Source organism: Arachis stenosperma, chromosome 2 (assembly GCF_014773155.1).
Source record: "Arachis stenosperma cultivar V10309 chromosome 2, arast.V10309.gnm1.PFL2, whole genome shotgun sequence".
Classification (NCBI taxonomy): Eukaryota; Viridiplantae; Streptophyta; class Magnoliopsida; order Fabales; family Fabaceae; genus Arachis; species Arachis stenosperma.
Genome location: NC_080378.1, coordinates 88,953,335 through 88,961,406, shown reverse-complemented (window position 1 = coordinate 88,961,406; position 8,072 = coordinate 88,953,335).

Sequence of the window (8,072 nt, the reverse complement as noted above, 5' to 3'; positions counted from 1 at the left end):
TTAACAATAATAATAAAAAAATAAAAAATAAGTTGTGTCTCTTGTTAGTGTCTTCGTATCCTTTCTGTTAAGATGGATACAAAATATACTAATTCAGTGTCCCTAGACATATTGTGTCTCTATATCCATATCTTCTCTGACAAACATAATATTGTATCTCCATATTCCTGTCTCAGAGTCCTGTTTCTATAAATTAAACAAACACAGCTCAAGGGACTCCTTTGATACAACAAGAACAAATTTCTTGTCAATTGAAACTTTATTTAAAAATTTAATATTGACTAATAAATTATTGCATATATGAAATTTGAACTTTTAATCTATGAAGCACGGATTCTCCTATGGTGCCGCCGTATCCGTGTCGGACACGAATCTGACACCGACACTCGACGGATACTTCAAACGAGCGTATCGGTGGTGTGTCTTCTTGCGGTGTAGAATTTTGGTGAAGCTGTCACGAATCCGAACGAGTCCGGCCCGATTTTGTGGTTTTATGGCCCAATTAACCGATTTTTTTTTAATTTTAAAATATTTTAAAATAAAAACAAATCAAAATTTAAATTTAAAAATAAAATAATTAATAGAAGCAGAGTTGATGACAACAGTCCAAGTCTGAGTGATGTTTCGTATTTATCTTTAGATGAACCAAACATAGAAGCTGTGGTATTTGCGGATGATGGATTTGGAGGAGAAGAAATTGATACATTTTCTGTTAGCAAGATGGCAAGAGTAGATTAAATTTTTTTTTTTAATAATTGCATAATTTTTAGACTTTTTTATGCAACTATATTTTCTCTTATATTTACAATATGATATTTTATTAATTTAATATATTATTTAAATTTTAATTCACAACGTATCTTAAACGTGTCGTATCTAATTTTTTATAAAAAGAACGTGTCGGCGTATCCGTGTCGTGTCGTGTCCATATCGCGTGTCGTATCGGTGCTTCCTAACTTTTAATACTCGTATAAACGAATTAGTAAGTTAATCGGTGGATTAACTCAAATTGGTTGAGACTCCTCATCATCTATATATTATTATGTTTACAATATATCATATATGTTCTTACACAATTAAACGACATTATTATCTAATGAATAGTTATCAAATATGATGGTTTAAGAGGCATGTTCAAGCTTATATAATAGTTAACTATGCAAAATCATCATTAGCTTAAATTAGAGGGTTTTTTGTTAGTATTTTTCTAACTCATGGTAAAAGAAAGAGATATGAACTAAAGGAATATATTAATTAGTTTTAGCTATGTAATATCTTATCACACAAACTCTTATATAGTAATAAATTAGAAGAAGTGGTGAAATATTATGATTTCTGATCTAAAAATAGAAAAATATATACATAATATTTAAAAGAATATAATTTAATTATGAGCCTATGAAAAAGATAACAAAACAATAATCACATCGCATTCAAAATTATTAACGGTAAAGACGTTGATATCAGAAAACAGAATATATATATATATATATATATATACACACACACATATAGGATTCCAAGAGAAATACATAATAAGTACTAGTCTCGACCTGCAAAGCAAGGCTGACTAGAAAATATAGTACAATTAAAAGTATACAAAATACAACTTCTTTTTTTCATAAATCAACATCTAAGAGGAATATACAATTACATATGTCAAAAGTGAAGAAAAATATTACATAGATAAAAAAAACCCAAAAGTAAAATCTTCGCTTCATTAAAAGTCCAATACACTTAGCGAGGCACGTCACGTTCTGTATCTGAAAATTAAGAAAATCCGACAATGGGTGAGAACCCGAAAGTTCTAGTAGGGTAATAATTTCAAATAGAGACTATATAAAAAGATGCGAACTCGCTAGACAATTGATGAGCGGATAATTTATACGCTTTTTGGCATTGTTTTTAGGTAGTTTTTAGTAAGTTCAAGCTACTTTTAGGGATGTTTTCATTAGTTTTTATGTTAAATTCACATTTCTAGACTTTACTATGAGTTTGTGTGTTTTTCTGTGATTTCAGGTAAATTCTGACTGAAATTGAGGGACTTGAGCAAAACTCTGAAAAAGGCTGACAAAAGGACTGCTGATGCTGTTGGAATCTGACCTCCCTGCACTCAAAATGGATTTTCTGGAGCTACAGAACTCCAAATGGCGCGCTCTCAACGGCGCTGGAAAGTAGACATCCAGAGCTTTCCAGCAATATATAATAGTCCATACTTTATTCGAAGAATGACGACGTAACTTGGCGTTGAACGCCAAGTACATGCTGCTATCCGAAGTTAAACGCCAGAAAAACGTCATGATCCGGAGTTGAACGCCCAAAACACATCATAACTCGAAATTCAACTCCAAGAGAAGCCTCAGCTCGTGGATTGATCAGCTCAGCCCAAACATACACCAAGTGGGCCCCGGAAGTGGATTTATGCATCAATTACTTACTCATGTAAACCCTAGGAGCTAGTTTATTATAAATAGAACATTTAACTATCATAATTTCATCCTGGATCCTGGATTGTATTTTGATCTAGTGATCACGTTTTGGGGGCTGGCCTCTCGGCCATGCCTGAACCTTTCACTTATGTATTTTCAACAGTGGAGTTTCTGCACACCATAGATTAAGGGTGTGGAGCTCTGCTGTACCTCAAGTTTCAATGCAATTACTATTTATAATCTTATAAACTTCATTTATTCTTATTCCAAGATATTCATTCGTACCCAAGAACATGATGAATGTGATGAGTTGGATAACCCTCATCATCATTCTCACTCATGAACGCGCGTGATTGACAACCACTTCCGTTCTACATGCAACAGAGCTTGAATGTGTATCTCTTAGATTCCCCAACAGAATCTTCGTGGTATAAGTTAGATAGATGGCGGCATTCATGAGGATCCGGAAAGTCTAAACCTTGTCTATGGTATTCCGAGTAGGATTCTAGGATTGAATGACTGTGACGAGCTTCAAACCTGTAACCTGCTGGGCGTTAGTGACAGACGCAAAAGAGGGATTCTATTCCAGTAGGGGAGGGAACCGACCGGTGATTGGCCGTACTGTGACAGAGTGCGTGAGCATTAGCTTTCACTGCGAGGATGGGATGTAGCCACTGACAACGGTGATGCCCTACACAAAGCTTGCCATGGAAAGGAGTAAGAAGGATTGGAAGGGAGAATAGTGAAGCAGAGTTTCAAAGAGGAACACAGCATCTCCATACGCTTATCTGAAATTCCCACTCTTGATTTACATAAGTATTTCTATCCCTTTTATTTTCTGTTTATTTTTATTAATCAAATTTAATCCAATAATCTCTTAAATTAGTTAATGTGCCTAACTGAGATTTACAAAGTGACCATAGCTTGCTTCATACCAACAATCTCTGTGGATTCGACCCTTACTCACGTAAGGTATTACTTGGACGACCCAGTACACTTGCTGGTTAGTTGAACGAGACTGTGAAGTTGATTTTACCCCATGGTATTGTGCACCAAGTTTTTGGAGCCATTACCAAGGAATATTATTCGAGTTGGAAAAGAATGAATCACAATTTCGTCCACCAAGTTTTTGGCGCCGTTGCCGGGGATTGTTCGAGTATGGACAACTGACGGTTCATCTTGTTGCTCAGATTAGGTAATTTTCTTTTCAAAAATCTTTTTCAAAAATTTTTCTTTTATTTTTCGTTTTTTTCAAAACATTATTTTCGAAAATATTAAATAAAAATACAAAAAAAAAAAATTTAATATGCATTCTAGAGCTTCATGAAGCATGTTGAAGCCTGGCTGGCTGTAAAAGCCATGTCTAAATTCTTTTGGACCGAGGTTTCACTCATCCTTATAGAAGAGCTTCTTTGTCTTTCTTAGCAAATTGGCTACTGTATAGAATGTTTCAGTTAAGGCTTGGCTGGCCATTGGCCATGTCTAGTGTTTTGGACTGGAGCTTTCATTGAAAGCTTGGCTGGCTATTAAGCCATGTCTAATTCCTGGACCGGAGCTTTAGACTAACATTGCATGATTCCTGGAATTCATATTAAAAATTTTGAATTTCTTATTTTATTTTTCCTATATATTTTACGAAAAAAATCAAATAAAATACAAAAAAATTAGAAAAATCATAAAAATCAAAAATATTTTGTGTTTCTTGTTTGAGTCTTTTGTCAAGTCATAAGTTTGGTGTCAATTGCATGTTCATCTTTTTCTTGCATAAAATTTTCGAAAAATTCATGCATTCATAGCATTCATCATGATCTTCAAGTTGTTCTTGATGAACTTTCTTGTTTGATCTTCATATTTTCTTGTTTTGTGTTGTATGGTGTTTTTCATATGCATTCTTGCATTCATAGAGTCTAAACATGAAAAATTTCTAAGTTTGGTGTCTTGCATGTTTTCTTTACATTGAAAATTTTTTAAAAATATGTTCTTGATGTTCATCATGATCTTCAAAGTGTTCTTGGTGTTCATCTTGACATTCATAGTGTTCTTGCATGCAACATGTGTTTTGATCCAAATTTTTCATGCATTGAGTATTTTTAGTGTTTTTCTCTCTCATAAAAAAAAAAATTTCAAAAATAAAAAAAAATATATCTTATCTTTTTAAATCTTATCTTTTTAAAATCTTTTTCAAAAATCATATCTTTTTCATTTTTTCATCATTTTCGAAAATTTCAAAAATCTTTTTCAAAATCTTTTTCTTATCTTTACATCATATTTTCGAAAATTGCATCAAAAATTAATGTTTTGATTCAAAAATTTCAAGTTTGTTACTTTCTTGTTAAGAAAGATTCAAATTTTAAGTTCTAGAATCATATCTTGTGATTTCTTGTGAGTCAAGTCATTAATTGTGATTTTAAAATTCAAATCTTTTTCAAAACTAATTTCAATCTTATCTTTTCAAAACCATATCTTTTTAAATCATATCTTTTATATCATATCTTTTTCAAAAATTTGATTTTAAAATATCTTTTCTAAATTCTTATCCTCTTATCTTTTCAAATTTGATTTTAATATCTTTTTTCAACTAACTAATTAACTTTTTGTTTGTTTCTTATCTTTTTCAAAACCACATAACTACTTTTCCCTCTCTAAATTTCGAAAATACCTCCCTCTTTTTCAAAAATTCTTTTTAATTAATTGTTTCAAATTTTAGTTTTAATTTTCGAAAATTACTAACCCCTTTTTCAAAATTATTTTCGAAAATTCTCCTTCTCTTTTCTTATTTTATTTAATTAATTATTTACTAACACTTCTCTTCACTTCTCTTCATCTAAAAATCCGAACCATTCTCCTTTCCTTATCCCCTTTCTTCTTCTACTAACAATAAGGAACCTCTTTACTGTGACATAGAGGATTCCTCTTCTTTTCTTGTTTTCTTCTCTTCTTCCCTATATGAGCAGGAACAAGGAAAAAGGCTTGCAAAAAAAAAAAAAAAAAGAGAAAAAGGAAAGACTCATGTAAACTGGAATAGCTCAGTTGGGTAGAACATGTGGCTGCAAATCAAGAGATCCCTGAGATACCTCAGGGGATGAATTATCCTCCACACAACTATTGGGAGCAAATAATATTAAAAACACCAAAATTACTAGGAGTCATTCAACAGAAGCAAGGAAGAGACATAGAGGAGCTCAAAGAGCACCATTGGACCTTTAAGAAGGCGCCACCCTCATTCAGGTGGACTCATTCCTTGTTCTAAAAAAATTTTTTTTTTCTTATTTTTCGTTTTTTTTATATGTTTATCTATTACATGATCATTAGTATATAACCATGCCTTAAAGCTATGAATAAATTCCATTAATCCTTCACTTCTCTTAAAAGAAAAAATGTTTTAATTCAAAAGAACAAGAAGTACATAAATTTCGAAATTATCCTTGAATTTAATTTAATTATATTGATGTGGTGACAATACTTTTTGTTTTCTGAATGAATGCTTGAACAGTGCATATGTCTTTTGATCTTGTTGTTTATGAATGTTAAAATTGTTGGCTCTTGAAAGAATGATGAACAAAGAGAAATGTTATTGAGGATCTGAAAAATCATGAAATTGATTCTTGAAGCAAGAAAAAGCTGTGAAAAAGAAAGCTTGCGAAAAAAAAAATTTTGAAAAAAAAATGGCGAAAAAAAAAAGAGAAAAAAAAAGAAGGAGCAGTAGAAAAAGCCAATAGCCCTTAAAACCGAAAGTCAAGGGTAAAAAGGATCCAAAGCAAAAGAGTGTGCTTAAGAGCTCTGGACACCACTAATTGGGGACTCTAGCAAAGCTGAGTCACAATCTGAAAAGGTTCACCCAGTTATGTGTCTGTGGCATTTATGTATCCGGTGGTAATACTGGAAAACAAAATGCTTAGGGCCACGGCCAAAACTCAAAAGTAGCTATGTTCAAGAATCAACATGCTTAACTAAGAAAGTCAATAACACTATCCAAAATTCTAAGTTCCTAGAGAAGCCAATCATTCTAAACTTCAAAGGAAAAAGTGAGATGCCAAAACTGTTCAGAAGCAAAAAGCTACAAGTCCCGCTCATCTAATTATAATTAATATTCATTGATATTTCTGAATTTATAGTATATTCTCTTCTTTTTATCCTATTTGATTTTCAGTTGCTTGGGGACAAGCAACAATTTAAGTTTGGTGTTGTGATGAGCGGATAATTTATACGCTTTTTGGCATTGTTTTTAGGTAGTTTTTAGTAAGTTCAAGCTACTTTTAGGGATGTTTTCATTAGTTTTTATGTTAAATTCACATTTCTAGACTTTACTATGAGTTTGTGTATTTTTCTGTGATTTCAGGTAAATTCTGACTGAAATTGAGGGACTTGAGCAAAACTCTGAAAAAGGCTGACAAAAGGACTGCTGATGCTGTTGGAATCTGACCTCCCTGCACTCAAAATGGATTTTCTGGAGCTACAGAACTCCAAATAGCGCGCTCTCAACGGCGTTGGAAAGTAGACATCCAGAGCTTTCCAGCAATATATAATAGTCCATACTTTATTCGAAGAATGACGACGTAACTTGGCGTTGAACGCCAAGTACATGCTGCTATCCGAAGTTAAACGCCAGAAAAACGTCATGATCCGGAGTTGAACGCCCAAAACACATCATAACTCGAAATTCAACTCCAAGAGAAGCCTCAGCTCGTGGATTGATCAAGCTCAGCCCAAACATACACCAAGTGGGCCCCGGAAGTGGATTTATGCATCAATTACTTACTCATGTAAACCCTAGGAGCTAGTTTATTATAAATAGAACATTTAACTATCATAATTTCATCCTGGATCCTGGATTGTATTTTGATCTAGTGATCACGTTTTGGGGGCTGGCCTCTCGGCCATGCCTGAACCTTTCACTTATGTATTTTCAACAGTGGAGTTTCTGCACACCATAGATTAAGGGTGTGGAGCTCTGCTGTACCTCAAGTTTCAATGCAATTACTATTTATAATCTTATAAACTTCATTTATTCTTATTCCAAGATATTCATTCGTACCCAAGAACATGATGAATGTGATGAGTTGGATAACCCTCATCATCATTCTCACTCATGAACGCGCGTGATTGACAACCACTTCCGTTCTACATGCAACAGAGCTTGAATGTGTATCTCTTAGATTCCCCAACAGAATCTTCGTGGTATAAGTTAGATAGATGGCGGCATTCATGAGGATCCGGAAAGTCTAAACCTTGTCTATGGTATTCCGAGTAGGATTCTAGGATTGAATGACTGTGACGAGCTTCAAACCTGTAACCTGCTGGGCGTTAGTGACAGACGCAAAAGAGGGATTCTATTCCAGTAGGGGAGGGAACCGACCGGTGATTGGCCGTACTGTGACAGAGTGCGTGAGCATTAGCTTTCACTGCGAGGATGGGATGTAGCCACTGACAACGGTGATGCCCTACACAAAGCTTGCCATGGAAAGGAGTAAGAAGGATTGGAAGGGAGAATAGTGAAGCAGAGTTTCAAAGAGGAACACAGCATCTCCATACGCTTATCTGAAATTCCCACTCTTGATTTACATAAGTATTTCTATCCCTTTTATTTTCTGTTTATTTTTATTAATCAAATTTAATCCAATAATCTCTTAAATTAGTTAATGT